The sequence below is a fragment of the Narcine bancroftii genome, chromosome 1 (assembly GCF_036971445.1).
Source record: "Narcine bancroftii isolate sNarBan1 chromosome 1, sNarBan1.hap1, whole genome shotgun sequence".
NCBI lineage: Eukaryota > Metazoa > Chordata > Chondrichthyes > Torpediniformes > Narcinidae > Narcine > Narcine bancroftii.
This window is the reverse complement of record NC_091469.1, coordinates 264,274,327-264,291,878: the sequence shown is the minus strand read 5'-3', so window position 1 is coordinate 264,291,878 and position 17,552 is coordinate 264,274,327. Positions and strand designations below refer to the sequence as shown.

Here is a 17,552-nt window from a genome sequence, read left to right as displayed (position 1 = left end):
TACCTTGGATAGGCATCTGTCCTCCCTTGTCACCTGAAAGTTGAGCCTCTGGGTGTAAACTTCTATTTGCTGAATGGCAGGGTATTGAAAATCTGTGCCAACCAGCTAGTCAGAGATAGTTTCAGTCACTGCAGTTGGAGGTTCCCACCTGATTCAAAGGGCATCAACCATACTGGTGCCCAAGAAGAGTGGAGTGAGCTGCCTCAACGACTATAGTCCTCAACAGCTACTCCGGTGCAGTGCTTTGAGAGTCTGGTCATGGCCAGAATTCACCCTTATCTGTGTACCCGCTGCAAGTTGCCTACCATCCCAATTGCTCCGCAGCAGAGTGCATCTCCACTCAGATCTGGATCACCTAGACAACAGCAACATCAAGCCACTCTTCATTGACCCCTGCTCGGCTTTCAATGCCATCGTGCCCTCAGTGCCGCTCAATGAGCTCCGAAACCTGGGCCGCTGCAACTGGATCCTTGACCTCCTCGTCAGAAGGCCACAGTCTGTGTGAATCGATAACAACGTTTCCCCCCCCCACCACTTACTGACAATCAACACGGGTGCACCTCTAGGATCACGTGCTTAGCCCGCTCTGTTCCCATGACACCACAGCTAGGCGCAATTTAAATGCCATCTACAAATTTACAGATGACACCGCAGTCGTCGGCAGAATTACAGACAGCAATGAGGAAGCGTACTGGAGTGTAATAGATCAGCTAGTTGAGTAGGGCCAGAACAACAACCTGGCACTCAATGTTAGCAAAACTAAGGAGGTAATAGGGACTTCAGAAGGGGAAATCAGGAGAACACAAACACGGTTAGCATAGCAGTTAGCACAACACTATTATAGCACCAGTGACTGGAGTTTGAATCCGGCGCTGTCTGAAAGGAGATTGTACGTTCTCTCTGTGTTTGAGTGGCTTTCCTCCAGGTGCTCTGGTTTACTCACATCCTTCAAAACATACTGGGATTGTAGATCAATTGGGTGTAATTAGACCTGTGGCCAGAAGGGCCTGTTACCGTGCTGTATGTCTAAATTAAAATTAAATTAAACCAGTTCTCATCAACGGGTCAGCAGTGGAAAGTGTTAAGAATTTCAAATTCCTGGTGTCAACATCTCTGAAGACCTGTCCTGGGGTCTCCATGTTGACTCTTCTCCACTCCAGACTTACCCCAGTTTACAGTTTCTAAATTCTGACATCTTGATTATATTATAATTTTGATTATATTATAAATTTCAAAGGAAATGTATCTTTTGAAAAAGAAGAATCCAAAATGCAGATCTCACTTGAGGTTCTCAGGTAAGAATACCAGAGTTGACCACTTCATCTAACAGTAAATTTCATTACAAAATGGTATGTAATTTTATTCAAGAACAATTTTTGTAACCAAAGATGGACTTTATTCACAATAAATTATTTAGAAAAGGAACCCATTCAAAGTCTCTTTCCACCTTTAGTTTCGTATCCATACATTTTCATTCCTGTAAATTGTTACATTAAGTTATATTTACACCATTGTCATCACTATGGCACCTTGTCATTACTCCTCCCTCTGCTGTTTGACAGGCTCAGCCCTTCAAAGCCCGATAATGGAAAGACCCTAGATTGTGGTCCTTTCCCATAGCGCCTCTGCATTTTCTCCGCCAAGCTTCAGTGCATCCCTCTGCACCTACTCTTGGAGCCTGGAATTTGCGAGTCAGCAGAATTACACCTGTGACAACTCCATGTGCTGAAAGACCAACAGGGTTCATGCAGATCAAAGTGTGACTTTCACCAAATTGATGATGTTCCAGCAGTTCTGGATGTCTGATTGTGCATCCCCAGGAGCAGCCTGTAAATTAGAGAATCCTCTAACACTCTGTTGCTGAGGATGAACCATGTAAAGGACCTTTACATCCTTCCCACACACTCTTAGCAAATCTGCATTCAACAGGGCAAAGGGAAGGGAGGAAGAAAGGAGAAACCGGAGAAGTTGATGTTAATGTCATCTGGCTGGAGAGTGCCCAGACAGAAAAATCAGGTCTTGTTCCTCCCATTGGTCTTGTTGGGATAGTACAAGAAGCCATAAACAGACATGAGAATATGGGAGTGGGACGCAGAACTGAAAATGTTGGTAACTGGGAGGTCCCTGTCATGGTGCGGACATAGCGAAGGTGCTCAGCAAAGTGATCTCCCATCTGCGTCCAGTCTCTCCAATGTAGAGAAGGCCTCAAAGGGAGCACTGGATAAAATAAATCAGTTCTGTGTATACGCAAGTGAAGTGTTGCTTCACTTGAAAGGCCTTTTTAAGGCATCAGACTGGCGAGGGAGGAGGTGTGGGTGCAAGTGTGACACCTCCTGTGGCCATGGAGGAAGGTGGCAGGGAGGGAGGATTGGTAGGGAGGAATGAGTCCACGAGGGAGTCACGAAAGGAGCAGTCATTAAGGAAGGCAGAGAAGGGTGAGACGGGAAGTTATGTCTGGTAGTGGGATCCTGTTGTAAGTGCTGGAAATTTCAGAGGATAATGTGTTGAATGCAGAGGCTGGTGGGGTGGTAGGTAAGGGCAAGGGAAATCCTGTGTTTGTTGTATCTAGGGACAGAGGGGGCCACGGCAGATGAGCGGGAAATGGAGGAGATGTGGATGACTTGGTGGTGGTGGTGGGGGAGAAATGGTGGAAGATGGCAGACATCGTAGATGATGTGGACTGGAAGACCTCGTCTTGGGAACAGATGCAGCGGAGACAGAGAAATTGCGAGAAGGGAATAGAATCTTTGCATGGGACAGGGTGTGAGGAAGTGTAGTCAAGATAGTTGAGAGAGTTGGTAGTTTGTAAAATATGTCAGTGAAAAGCAGGTCTCCTGAGATGGAACAGAGAGATCCAGAAAGGGGAGAACGTTGTCAGAGATGGACCAGATGAGTTTGAGATCAGGGTGGAAGTTGGCAGCGAAGTGAATGAATTTGATGAGTTAATCGCAGGTGCATGAGGCAGTCCCAATGCAGTCATCATTATAGCGTAGGAAGAGTTGAGGGGCCTTGCCTGTGTAAGCTTGCAGCATGGATTGCTCCACAAAGCCCACACACAGGCAAGTGTAGCTAGGAGCCTTTGAATTGAGAGAAATTAGATGAATCAAAGGAGAAATTATTTAGAGTGTTTTTGTCAGGGTGGAATAATTATCTTCCTGATGCTACAGCTTCTCACAGATTCAGTTGATCAGCTCACAGTAAATAACCTACACTTGGTCAAGAATTATGTAAATGTTGAGTGTTTTTACTTTAAAGGGTTTGTTGCTATGTTGCAGGACTTTATGTTTTCCAGCCAGCCTTTCATCATTTGTCTGGAGGGTAAAGCACAGTTTCCATAGATACACAAGTGCCATGAAATAAGATATCTATTTTCATCTGAAAAATTATAAAAGAAGATTAACCATTAGTCTTTTCTCGCATGACTTGAAAATTAACATTTATTTGCAAAATTTAAACTTACCCAGAAGCAAAAGGAATTTCTTGATTTGCATATTTTTGTTCAATCTGGCTTGAAAATAGAGATTTGTAATTTTAAGAATTCTTTATACTTAGGGTGGCACAGTTAGAATAGCAGTTAGTGCAACACTGTTACAGCACCAGTGACTGGGTTCGAATCCAGCACTCTATGTAAGGAATATGTACCTTCTCCCTGTGTGTGCATGGGTTTCCCCCGGTGCTCCAGTTTCCTGCCACCCTTGGAAAAAGTACCAGGGTTGTAGGTCAATTGGACGGCACGGGCCGGAAGGGTCTGTTACCATGCTGTATGTCGAGGTATAAAATTTATTGGATCCTTGAACTATAACTTTACATAAAATGTGGAACCTGCAGTTCTAGCTCACTACTGCAGTGAGAAGCAAATAGTCCAAATAAAGATTTCATCACAGCTGGGCATATAAATATGCTTTTAAATAAATTTATTTTTCAGCCTGATGATGACCTTAAGACTATTGGCATTTAATAATATTCAAATGAATCTGCACCTAAATTGCACGTTAAATAGCTTGGCCATAATCAAACAGTTGAGACTCCAAAGTAAGCTGTGTTAATACTGGTGTCATTAGAAAATGAATGTTTCAGGTTAGTTGTGGGTAGAGCAATTTTGCAGCATTCACATTAAACAGCTGCTTGTTTCTGAATGGTCTTCCCAAAACAAAGAGATGAAAACCTATTAGAAGAAAACTCCATTTCAAAATCAAAAGAAATTAGCCTATCTATAATATTATATGAAAACACTTTATACACTAATGTTAGAAAATGAGCAAAGCCATTATTCAATCAGTCAATGTAAAAATACTACAAATTCTTGAAATCTAAGATTAGAAGTAGGCATCAATTACAGAGAGAAAGAAAGCTAATATTTTAGGTCAATTACCTTTTATACAACAGAAATAATTTATAGTTGGGACAAGTGTTGGACCTTTTGGAACCAGGTAAAGGTGGGGAGTAGAACAGAGCAAATGCAGAAATTTGTGAAAAGGAAAAAGCAGGGGCCATTAAATGATCAAAATTAATGCTCTGCAAAGCAGGTGATAGGACAGGTTAAGACTAAAAGATGAGTCTGATTGAGATATAAATGTTAATGGGGACACTTGAGTAAGGGAAGAATAAAACCCCATTCATGTGAATGTGGGAAATTTGATGCTAAGTTAATGATAGTTTCGGCTTTGCAATAAAAGCATAAAATCGTCATGAGTTGGACAGAATAAGAGGGAGGGACAAAGATTATTTAAATACATTGTTGTAAGTGCAGCAAAGATTAATGCACATTTTATATCAAAAAGCTAAAAGAAGATAGTGAAAAGTTCATCCAAAATGTGTATAGATGAAATTTTCCCAAACTGAAAGTGAGATGATATCTTCCTAAATCATGAGATTCTATGAATATGCAAATAGGGGAGGATAGTTCAGATATGCGTGGGGCCTCTAGACTAGTCATTCTCAACGGGGGCCTACGGTCTTCCTGGGGGGCTACAGCACATTTAAAGGGACCATGTTTTTTATGTAGTTGGTAGGAGATACGTACAGAATGGCTGCTCTAGGCAATAAGGCAAGTGAATCAGTAACAGGAAACAGAAATGTTCAAGCTATATTTTTTTTTGCATTTTCACCATGGAAGACACTACATATATCCCAAAGATAACAGATTGGCTCATTTCAGGTAGCACAGAGGAACTTGTATTCAAGTTCAATAACTTGAACTATTAAATGTAGCACAGGGTTCCAGCAGCTGGGCTGGTAACCCAAGTTCAATCTTGACCTCCAGCGCTGTCTGTGTAGACTTTGCACATTCTCTCTGTGACTGCTCTGGTTTCCCCTGAATGCTTTGGGTTCCTCTCCCATCTCAAAGGCACGCAGATCGGTTGGTTAAATGAGTCCTGTAAATTGCTCCTGTGTGTAGATGAGTGATAGAATCTGGAGGGAGTTGATGGAAACTGGGGGATAGCAGGTTATGGGAAATTTGAGAATGGGGTGGGATTGTTACGAGAGCTACTGACCCAATAGTCCTCTTACGTCCTATGAAGATTTGAAAGACAGCAATACAGTCATGTAACTTGGATAGTATTATCTCAGCATGTAAAATTCTAAGCACCACAAATGTGCATTTTATATTTGGACAACACTCTGCATAGGACCTGATCAGTGTTGTAAAACAATAGATTTTGAGTGGAGTAATATGTGGCGAGATTCCAGAATGGTCAAGGCTAAAATGGGAATTGTACTTGTTGAATAGATTCCAGTTAGTGAGTTCAATTTCTTTGAGTTTATTGAGTGTCATCTTCCTCATCTCAAGTAACTCCCCTTCTAAGACATATATCATTATTTCTTCATTGTTGTAGGCTCAAAACCCTGGAATCTCCCATCAATCAACACTGTAAGATTACCACTGCTGCAAGTACTCTAACTCTTCAAGAGGTGGGTCGTCATCATGTGCTTGGGCTGTTTATCGTTAGGCAATAAATTCCAGCATTGTCAGTAATACCCAGACTCCACAAATGAATCAAATAAATGAACTTTGTCCTCAAGTCTGAAGGGGTGCAGACCTGGGAGAGTGGAGACACCGGACTGCTCTGAAGGGTTCAACTGCCCAGTCCTGATACCAGGCAGTTTCATGTATACTAGACTATGTTTTATACTATTACGTAACAGTAAAGGAATCTTGAATATCTGAGTATCTGAGTTTTGGAATTTATTGACAAATGGATGCTTCTTGATGAAAACAAGTTATTTACTATTTGCCATTTGTTCCAAGCATGAAACATTGTGCAGTTTCTTCCTTGCAGCTGCTGGCATGAGCCAACAGCTCCACCAGATGGATGAGAAAACTTCTCTACAGAAATAAAATTAAAAAGCAAAAAATGCTGGCAATACTGTAGGTCAGTCAGCATCTGCAGAGATAGCAGAGTTAGTACTTCAGGGGCAGATCCTTCATGAGAAAAATGATATATAGTAAAACCCCTGTTATCTGGAATCAGCCTCAAACAACAAGCAAAAAAAATCAAGGAAAATAAATAGGTGAAATGCATGTAAGTTTGAAATTTGCGCGCCTCTTCGTTCGTTCACCAATCACGCAGCTCGCAACCTCAAGCAACCAGAAAATTTACCACCAATCCCCATAGATACCAGATACCAGGGATTTGACCTGCAGAATAGTTCCTGCATTTTCTCTTTTAGTTTTCAGTATATAAACATTTTACTTCCTTTTTGTGTTCATTGTGTAAATGACAGTAAATGAAGCTGTTTTAGCTTAAAACAGGTATTTTATTTCATTTGTTTGGTAACCATTTTTGTCAATCCAAAACTCTAATAGCTATGTTAATCCATCATCAAAGTGTAAAACTCAATCTTGTGTTTGAACTCGCAACCTTCTAGTTCATTTTTACACGCTAGCATTAAACTATCATTGAGCCAGAGCTACCATCTAATGCTTCAGGTACCAGATCCTTATGCTTTCTGTCAATAGTATGAATAGCAGTTCAAGAATGAATATAACACAACAAACTATTCATCCTAAATAATTCTAAGCATATTATCTTAAATTTGTAGGATCCAGCACTTAGAACCATAGAACATATAGCAAAGAAGACAGCCCCTTTGGCCCTTCTAGTCTGTAACAAACTATTATTTTGCCTAGTCCCACTGACCTGCACTCAGTCCATAGCCTTCCCAACCTCCCATTGGAATTATGCAATTATACACATATTTTCTCTGAATACCTAAAGTGAAGCATTGCCATGCATGTCACCAGCAAAATGACTGAATAAAGCTAAAGATATAAAACAAAATATATTGATTATTTAAATATTAAAAGAAGAACTGAAAGAATGTGGCACATAATGAATTTTGCCTTGAGAAAGAAATGAACAGTCAGAATAACTAATAAACTAATTAGTTCTTGATCATGTTATTTGGAAATTCAGATTGTAATGATATTAATGAGAATGTGTGATTTAGAATGAGGAAAGCAAATGACTAAACTAAGAGCTCTGGTGCTGAATTGGATTTCAGTGAATATTAGTCTTGGAAGTTTGAGTCATGGAGTCATGCAGCACAAATAGGCCATTCAGCCCAACTCCTCCATGCCAACTATATTGGCATTCTGGGCTTGACCCATTTGCCTCTATTTGGTCCATGTCCTTCTATCGCTCTATCTGTCCAAATATCTTTTGCTCATTGTGGTTGCATCTACAGACTGCATCTGAGTGAAAAGGTTGCCTTCAAGTCCCCAATCTCTTCCCTCTCATCTTCAACCTTGCCCAAGAACATTTACCCTGTGAATTTAATTTACTCTGGGAAATGAATTTGCTTTAATTTTGTAAAATATTGGTCCACTTTAGAGAAATACAAAAGAAAGAAATTTTCCAAGGAAACCAACTTTCTCGTTGGCATCATAACAGCTCTGAATGAACCAAGCCTTAATTCTCAGATCAAAGGTTATCTCTTCCATGAATCCTCAGAACATTCTTTGGGTATTGTTCTGTCTCTTTCTCTACAATTGCTGTCTGGCCTACTGAATATTTCCAGCATTTCCTTTTTAGTTTAAACCCCACCAGATTAGCATTAAATCCTCACATAAAATTGATGGCAGTGCAATTCTGAACACGATTCACAAAATCCTCTTGCAAACAGGATCGGTTTTGGATTGAACTTTTCAAATAGCATAAGAGGAAGGAAACCAGGAGATTACCTTTTATAAATACAAATTCAGGAATATTCAGAACTGAGAATCACGTTCCAGGTGCCACACATTTCAGAATGATATGAAGTGTTAGGGAGGTGCAGAAGAGATTTACTCATCTGGTTACAGAGATGAGAGATGGTTATGTGACAGACTGGAGAAATTGGCATTGTTCTCATTGCAAAAAGGGTTGTAGAAAATCTAATTGTTTGATAACCTCACTTGACAGTCCTTATTTTGACTTTCAATATTTCCTTGTTAGTTTCAAAAGGAATGTTCTAGTTGTATTAATTTTCAGCTAACAAAGTGCCATGGTTGGCTGTCAGGAAGCATTTAGCCATTTATTCAGGATCTGGGTGAGCAATACATGTCAACTTCTAAATGATTTATCTGTGGTTTTTCAACTCCTACATTGCCTATGATACAATCTCCCTCAACAGCTTAGCCATTGTTCTTTATTGGCAGCAGGTTTTCATCAATGTGAATTCAGCTGTTCTAACTTCAGCCATAGTCCTTTTCACACAAAACAAAGAGAACAAAGGAAATTGTGACAGAAAGCAATTAATGTTCAGGAATAAATTAACAGCATGCATGTTTATTGTTAAATCCATTCTCCCTACAAATTTCTTTATTCACCTTTCTATTCTCTGGAATCAAAAAACATATTCTGGGTCAAACAGTTCTGTATTATACAGAATAAAATCCATTAGATTTTTTTTAAAACAGGAATTGATAATGCTCACTAAAAATTTTCAGAAATTTATAAATAACGAGAAGCAATAAAGTTTTTTTGTCTGACCCTCATTTAAAAGTTTGCTATAAATTAATAATTGGCATAAAGTTGGTTAAATGAACAGAAAATGCATATTTACCTTTAAGAAACTACAATCACATTTAACCTCTTTAAGCCACAGCAAGGAAACCTGTCAGTTAGCATTAGAAACACCATCACGGAGAGTAACTGATGGATCCACAGGATTGTCTCGCTTTGTTATTCATCATTTCACTTCTAATATTAGCTCACACAGTCAACCCCTTTGGTAAATACTAGGGCATCCTTGTCACTCATCTGATAATATCACAGCAAGGTATAAATCTTTTTTCAGTCACATCAGTTTTTACTTGTTATTGTGGAAAACCCCCTCTTCTTTGCCCAATACCAGTCCCTCATATCTTGCACTCAAGATGGTGCAGACGTGATTGTGGAGCTGAGATGATGGTTGCATGTGTACTGAAAGAGACCAAAATGTCAATTGAAAGAATTCTGTGATTTTTCAGACAAGCACATTGGACACTCAAAAACCCCAGTTGAAAGTATAAATTACTAAATACTGTAGACAGAACCTAAATGGGAGATTGTAACCAGACATTCAGTGTCTCTGTGCTTGTTTTGTTTTAGTGCCAATGAAGAATTCATGTTTAAGTTTCATTACTTTGTTACAGACACAGCCACATTACAAATCAAACAAATGATGTAATTTATTGCAAACAAAGTCATGAATGTGACTATTATTCAGTTCCATCTTTATGATATCCGGGAATTATAGTTGGTACAACAGGCCTATTTATTTGTTTGTGTGTCTTCAATAATTGGAGTAGAATGCACCATTCACTTGTATAAATTAAGTGCCATGTAGCACATAGATTAGAAAACAGCCCTAATCCTCGGTGGTTACACAAGTGTGCATACCATACAAGGGAATAGATAGGGTAAATACTCCATATGCACTCGTGTTTACTAAAATGATCATTCCCTATTACTCTATACATGCTGTTTAAGATGGTGAGAGCATAAAGTGCATTTGTCTTTGACAGGTGGACAGTTATAAATGCCTGTGTCGTTTTAATATCTTCTCCCCCTCATAATCATTATAATTTGCTTCATGATTTGTGAATAATTCTTGATGATGTGAATAATGTTGTGTGAAATTGTATGTGAGATTCAAAGCAACCCCTGCTGTTTTATGCATTTTCATTAAAGCTGAAAGGCATGAGAAATTTTTAACCAATTTTATCTAGTCAACTGCCTGAACTAAGCCTTCAAGAAATGCTTTCAGAAGTGATTGTTTAAGATGCTCAGCACTTACGTTGAATTGATTTCAACTATCTAAATCTGAAACCATTTTCCTCTAAACACTAAAGGGGCCTTAAGAGTGCCATTGTTATTCATTATCAATGATAAACTCATCTAACTACAAGAAAGGATAAAGAACAGACTTTTGGTTCCCACAGACAAAATGAAAACTGCAACAAAATGTCACCTCCTAACTTAAACGAAATGCATAATTTAACAGCTAAAATATAAGCCTGAAAATTTGCTCACTTTGCTTTTATGTAACTAACAAAAACAGATGTACTGCAAACCATTCTGAATAATTCAAACATTAACAATTTGCCCACCAATGCTGAAAGCTGAGTGCAAATCACAATCCCGTTCTGAAATGGAACATTGGATCCAAGTATGCATTGATTGTAAAAGTGAGGCTATTTGCAGACAGCAATGAAATAAACAAAATATAACTGCAACTTGGGATTACACTTACACTAAGGTACACATGGATATTCCAAAATTGTCAGTTACACGTTATGCACTCCACTGACTAGAAAATGCAAGTCATTCTCCTCATCCTGAGCAGTAAAGAGCCTTCATATGACAGAGTATATAGATATGTTTTTGGGAGATAACTTGGGAAGGTTTTGTTAGAGTAGGTCATATACAAACACTTTAAAGCAGATCTTATTTGGAATGCTGGAGTTCTGCCCATGGTAGATGTATCAGCTCCAGAGCTTTTGCAATAGCTTTTAAAGAGAGCTCAAGAGACTTCACTAATGGATTGTTGATTGCAAAAGGCAACAGATGAAAGGGTTTGTTGGAGCCACATATTGTCTGGAGGAGAGCCATGTGCTTTTGCAAGCAGAGAGAGTAAAAGTGGCTTTTCTCTCAGAAAGAGAGAGAGAGACACGCACACAGAGGTCACTTCTACAGTGTTACAACCAGCAACAGCAGCTGAGACTGGAACAGGACAAGCTGGCAAGCTTGTGGCAAACCCCATTTGGAAGACGGGTTGTGAGTTCTTGATTCGGCCTGGTCAAAGCCCTTTTGGTTCATGCAAGAGGAGAGGACTAGCTGTCTAATGTTTCACTTGGAATAAGAGAAACAAAAAAGAACTTGGTGGTAACTTGAAAGAAGGAAGTTATCATCTGGAGAACCCTGAAGAGGCAAGTTTTGTCAGCAAGACATTGAAGTGGCTGATGAAAACTGACAAGAACCTTCCTGAGTAGTAGCCATTTACCCTTCGAGCACCAAAGCCTGGTGAACTTTGTAAATGTTAAATTCTGTGCACAGTATAAGAAATGCCTGCAACAAGTGAACTTGGAGGAATGAGAAGTGAGATTGGACTGTGAATCAAAGAACGTTTCTGAATTTACACACACACACACACACACACACACACACACACACACACACACACACACACATTAAGTACACGTGCGTTTAGAATTAGAAGGGTGTTAATATTTATAAGTTAAAATTTGATCCTGTTATGTTTGCAGATAATTTAAAGTTGGGTTTTGGGGTCCTCTGGGCTCATAACATTCATCTAGTCAGCAAATATTCCAGCAATTTTTCCCTTTCCCATGGTAAGTTATTGGTACCCTGCCCCTTTATAAAGTTAAATAAAAGCTACATGGATAATATATTACTGACTTCCCAAAGAACTCCTGCAAAGAACTGAACATTAATCCGCTGGCCAATAATTAATTAATACTCCATCCTACATGCATTCCACTCCTATGTTCTATGGTTTGAGAGATAGTTTCTTAATTTGGCAGGGAATCAAGGGTTATGTGGGAAGGTGGGAGAAAGGGTTTGAAAAGGATGCATGATTGAATTACGGGGCAGATTCAGTGGGATGAATGGCTTAATTCTGTTCCTACGTCTTATGGTCTTACAACCAGAAACTATCCCCACACCCCACTACGTCACCCCCCCCCCACCCCATGCCAAATCATTCAATCAAATCCCACTTGTCAAACAGAAATACCTATCCCCCCCCCCAAGAATTCTGGTCACCTCATTACAGGAAGGATGTGGAAGCAGTGGAGAGGGTGCAGAGGAGATTTACTGGGACGGTGCCTGGGTTGGAAAATATGTCTTATGAGGCAAGGTTAGTAGAGCTCAGGCTTTTCTTTTTGGAATGAAGAAGGATGAGAACTCCTCTACAAGATTATGAGAGGCATAGATAAGCTGGACGGCCAGCACCATTTTTCATGGGTCAGAAGTAGCAAACACCAGAGGACATCTGTACAAAGTGAAGGGAGGAAAGTTTAGGGGAGATTTCAGGGGTACTTTTTTTACATAGAGATTTGAGGGTGCCTTGAAGGCACTGCCAGGGGTGGTGGTGGAGGCTGGTACAATAGGGGCATTTAAGAGAGTTTTTGGCAGGCACATAGATGAAAGAAAACTAGAGGATGATGAGCTAGGGAGAGTTTCGTTGTTTTTGGTTTTTTGGGTTGATACAGGTCGGCACAACATCATGGGCTGAAAGGCCTGTACTGTCCTGTCATGTTCTATGTTCAACTGGTCTGCACCTACATTACTCACAGAATTTCCCAAAAGCTCCAAAATTATTATCAAATGTCATATGCCTCGGGAAAACAAAGCCCTCACCCTTTCACTTTGCCCACTAAACAGAATTATTGGGGAAAACTTATTTCCATTCCCTGCCCAAACCCATTCACCCATTCAAGTGACTAACTCAGCATCACCCTCAGGAAATCACCTTTTAGAAATATGGTTCTACCTAACATGAGAGATAATCCTTTTGAACTTCTTCACAAACCTACTTGTCATGGATGCTGGCAGATAATGTCCATGAAAGGGTTATTAGAGGCCACCACTGCATAATTTTATGGTCAAAGTACCACGTTCACATTGATGGGGTGGGGGGGCTAGTATGACGATAGAGCAAATATAATGTAATTCTAGCAGCTGAAATCTAAACATTTTCCTCATTAGGTTTATTCGATATGTATTTGTAGCCATGAACAATCCTCAACAACCACACCTCAACCTGCCTAATCCATCCCTGTCACCTCCCATTTCTCAAAATGGCATTCTCTCCAATTTTTAGAATCAGTAGAACCTTTAGTTCAGCCATTCTCATCCCTTTTTGACTATGGTCACCTTAGGATTCAGCTAAAAGTAGATGGGCCACCTTCCCTGTGAAGAGGCAGCCTAGTTGGTTTCTTCCGTATTCCTCTCCTACCAACCACATTTTAAAAATTGAAATATTTTATGATTTCAGTCTGTACCTATCTGACAATGGATTTTGAGCACACAGATCACTGTATTTTATTTGACAAAATAGTGAAAGATTAATAGAAATTGTTAAAAAAAAATTAACTCATCTCCCCACCAAGCAGACAATATTCACAGCAAATCAATGTGAAGTGGTTGAATTTGTATATCAGTAGCACAATTTAAAAAAAAAGCTTACAGGAAGAAAAGAAGAATATGTAGATATTGTACAAGGAGCAAAGCAAAGTGGGTTGCGGCAAGCCACATAAAATAATTTTACCATTTACAAGCAACCTTTTTTCTCAAAATAGACTTTAGTCACAATAAATTATTTACAAAAAAAGAAAACGGTTCCAAGTCCATTTGCACCCTTCATGTCATGTCCATACAGACCTATCATTGTACATTGTTACCTATGCTCTCTATTTACACCACTGCCGTCAGTCATTACTCCCCTCTCTGTTGTTCCCTCACCTCTCAATGCTCGATGACAGAATGACTCTAGTCTGTAATGCAACTGGACTGCTTCGTAGAAGATATGTTTTTTTTTTGGCAGTATCAGTCTTTTATTAGATTAATAATTTTAGATTGGAAAATACTTTTAACTGAAAGGCTTTTACAAATGCCCTTGCAATTGTAACACTGTGGATACATAATTACAAGTAGCCATTCACCTACAAAGAAGAAGCAAAGAAGCTTGACAAGCTTCACACTAAAATTGCTCTAAATTGATGTATGCATGTAATTTACAGCACCAGCAATCGGGAACGGACCAAGTCCCCACACTACTCTCAGATATTTCAATTCTCAGCCACATTTCAGTCACCTTTCAGAGGATCGAGGGATTTACCTCTGTGGTGCGCTGTCAGCCAGAAGCAAACACACAAAACCAAAAGACTGTACAACAGGCTTTATTCGACATAAACTTCCACAGAGTCAGCTGTGAGATTGTGCTGCTGTGAGCTCTGAGAGGGACTTCGAAAGGGCCAGCTCAGGCTTACATCCCGGAGTGGAGGGTGATCGACATCCGACTGGGTGGGACTTGGTCCATTCAGGTCAGCTGATTGACAGCTGGCCAGGTGTTGTCTTATCCCCATGCTGTTCTGCAGGTACAGAGGTTTCCCCCTGCAGTAGGCCAGTGGTGTACCACCACAGCAGTACACAAAAGTGCTGGATGAACTCAACAGGTAACGCAGCATTGGAAGTAAAAGGCAATCAATGTTTCACGCCTGAATTCATCAGGAATCCAGAAAAACAGGTAGATGTCTAAATTAAAATTTGGGTGAAGGGGAGAGGAGAGGAAGAGGAAGAAGGAACAGGTATGAGGTAATAGGTGGATACAGGTGGGAGAGAAAGAAGTTGAGAAGGGATGGAACAGAGGACTAAGGGTAGCTCTCTTACAGCAGAAGGGAAGGGATGGGGATCTGTTGGAAAGGAGTCATAGGGAAAGAGAGAGTGGATGAGGAGGGGTTCATGGAGAACCTTCTAGTCAGAGACTGTCAAGGTAGAATACAATATTGTTCCTCCAATTTGCAGAGGAAATTTCCTCGATTTGGCAGTACATGAGGCCATGGACAGACACGTCAGTGTGGCAATGGTGTGTGGAATTTAAGTGTTTGCACTGGGAGGTCCTTGGTATTGCAGCGGACAGAGCGAAGGGGTTCAGCTCCAATCTACATCCAGTCTCCACGATGAAGAGAGGAGGTCACACTGGGAACACTAGATGCAGTAAATGACACCTACAGATTCACAGGTGACACATTGCTTTGCTTGGAAGGGCTGTTTAGGGGCCTCGAATGGTGGTGAGGAGGAGGTGTTTGGACAAGTGTAGCATTTGTGCAAGAATGGAGAGGTCACATGGCCCCTGTCAGTTGGTCAGGAAAAGCAGCACAGCTCATATCCAGGTATCAACTTGCATATTTTAATTAATGTAGAAGATGGGGATTGCCCTCAAGTCGGACATTCCACTGTGACCTTCAAGTTCAGAACTAACTGCTCGACAAGCTATTCCACTATAGAAACAACACCGGGATCTACTCAACAATGCAGCAAGCAGCCCGCGGTGACCCTTAATCACAAATGGCAGAACCAATCCAATCCAGCTAAATACCTTCCAATCGGCTTACCTTCAATAACCACCAAAGTATTGAAAGCTGACGTTAATAGCAGCATCAAGCAGCGAGATTCATCGACAACTATTCAGCCCAAGTCTCGGCCCAAACATGGACCAAAGGTCAGGATTTCAGATGGGAGATGAGAGTGACTGCTATTGACATGAGGCAGTATTTGAGAGAGAGTGAGAAATCAAAGAATCTGCCAAAAAAAAACAGTTTCCTGATGGGCACTAAAATATCAAACATGTATAAAATTATTCTATTTTGAGTTGAGCTAATTTTCAACAACACAATATTTTGTTTTGGAATTGTGACAATGAATCTCCAGCAGCTCAAATCACCCTCCCTGAACTTTTACACTCAAATCTCTACAAAGAGCCTGAACATCACAACTGTCAGATTCAGAAGCAATTGTTCTATTAAATAAAATAAGTAGTTTATTGGGTAATCCACAAAAACATTTTTTTTAAACATGGAAATTGGTTAATGCCTACCATTCTCCACTAGATGGTGGTGTTTCCTTTAAAATTAAAAGCCCCAGTTTTATTTCGATCATGCAGGTTCAAAAAATGGCTGGATGAAGCAAGGTGTACCTGAAATATCTTTTTTTTAAACACACACATCCAGAACGGTAACAGGCCATTTTGGCCCATGCCGCCCAGTTTACATCCCATTAGCCTACATCCCCACTATGTTTGAACAGTGGAAGGAAACTGGAGCCCCCAGAGAAAGCCCACGCAGACACGGGGAGAACGTATAAACTCCATACAGAGAGTGTGGGATTCGAACTCTGATCCGGTCCCGATCGTTGGTGCTGTAAACACATTGTGCTAACTGCTGCACCAACCATGCCAGTTTGGTCCACTGAAGCCCCTATCTGACACACGTAAAATAGTATTCATGTAGGAAGAAGACCTTTATCCCATAATAATGTGGATTTAATTTTAAAGGACTGTATTCAACTTTTGACTGCAACTCCCACTTAATTAACCTGATGGGAAAAATTGAAATAGCTTACCCTCTTATTAACATGTGTGGGAGGAAGGTCATGTTTGACAATCTGATTGAATTTTTTTGAAGAGGTGACTAGGAATGTGGATGAGGGTAGCGCAGTGGATGTTGTCTATATGGACTTCAGTAAGGCCTTCGATAAGGTACCACATGGAAGGTTAGTTAGGAAGGTGCAGTCTTTAGGTATAAATTTTAAGATAGTCAAATGGATTGAACATTGGCTGAAAGGGAGAGGCCAGAGAGTGGTAGTGGATAATTGTCTGTCAGGTTGGAGGCCGGTGACCAGTGGTGTGCCTCAAGGATCTGTATTGGGCCCATTGTTGTTCGTTATATACATTAATGATCTAGATGATGGGGTGGTGAATTGGATTAGTAAATATGCAGACGATACTAAGATAGGTGGAATAGTGGATAATGAAGAAGGTTTTCAAGGATTGCAGAGGGATTTGGGCTGCTTAGAAAAGTGGGCTGAAAAATGGCAGATGGAATTTAATGCTGATAAGTCTGAGGTGCTTCATTTTGGTAAGAAGAATCAGAATAGAACATACGTGGTAAATGGGAGAACATTGAGGAATACAGAAGAGCAGAAAGATTTAGGAGTAATGGTACATCGTTCCCTGAAGGTAGAAACTCATGTGAATAGGGTGGTGAAGAAGGCTTTTAGTATGCTGGCCTTTATCAATCATTGCATGGAATATAGGAGTTGGGAGGTGATGTTGAGATTGTATAAGACGTTGGTGCGGCCTAATTTGGAGTTCTGTGTGCAGTTCTGGTCGCCTAATTATAGGAAGGATATAAACAGAGTGGAGAGAGTGCAGAGAAGGTTTACCAGAATGTTACCTGGGTTTAAGCATCTAGAGTATAGGGAGAGATTGGACAGATTAGGTTTTTATTCTTTGGAGCGTAGAAGGTTGAGAGGAGATTTGATAGAAGTATTTAAGATTATGAA

General features: G+C 40.2%; 1 long non-coding RNA gene across 1 annotated transcript; it reads left to right on the top strand.

Annotated features, from left to right (window-relative positions):
* The first annotated feature begins 20 nt into the window (after positions 1-20).
* Positions 21-6,170, top strand: LOC138751397 (uncharacterized). The gene is made up of 2 exons (XR_011349896.1): positions 21-1,295; positions 5,838-6,170. It is a non-coding gene; the product is annotated as an uncharacterized lncRNA (long non-coding RNA).
* Positions 6,171-17,552: the final 11,382 nt, after the last annotated feature.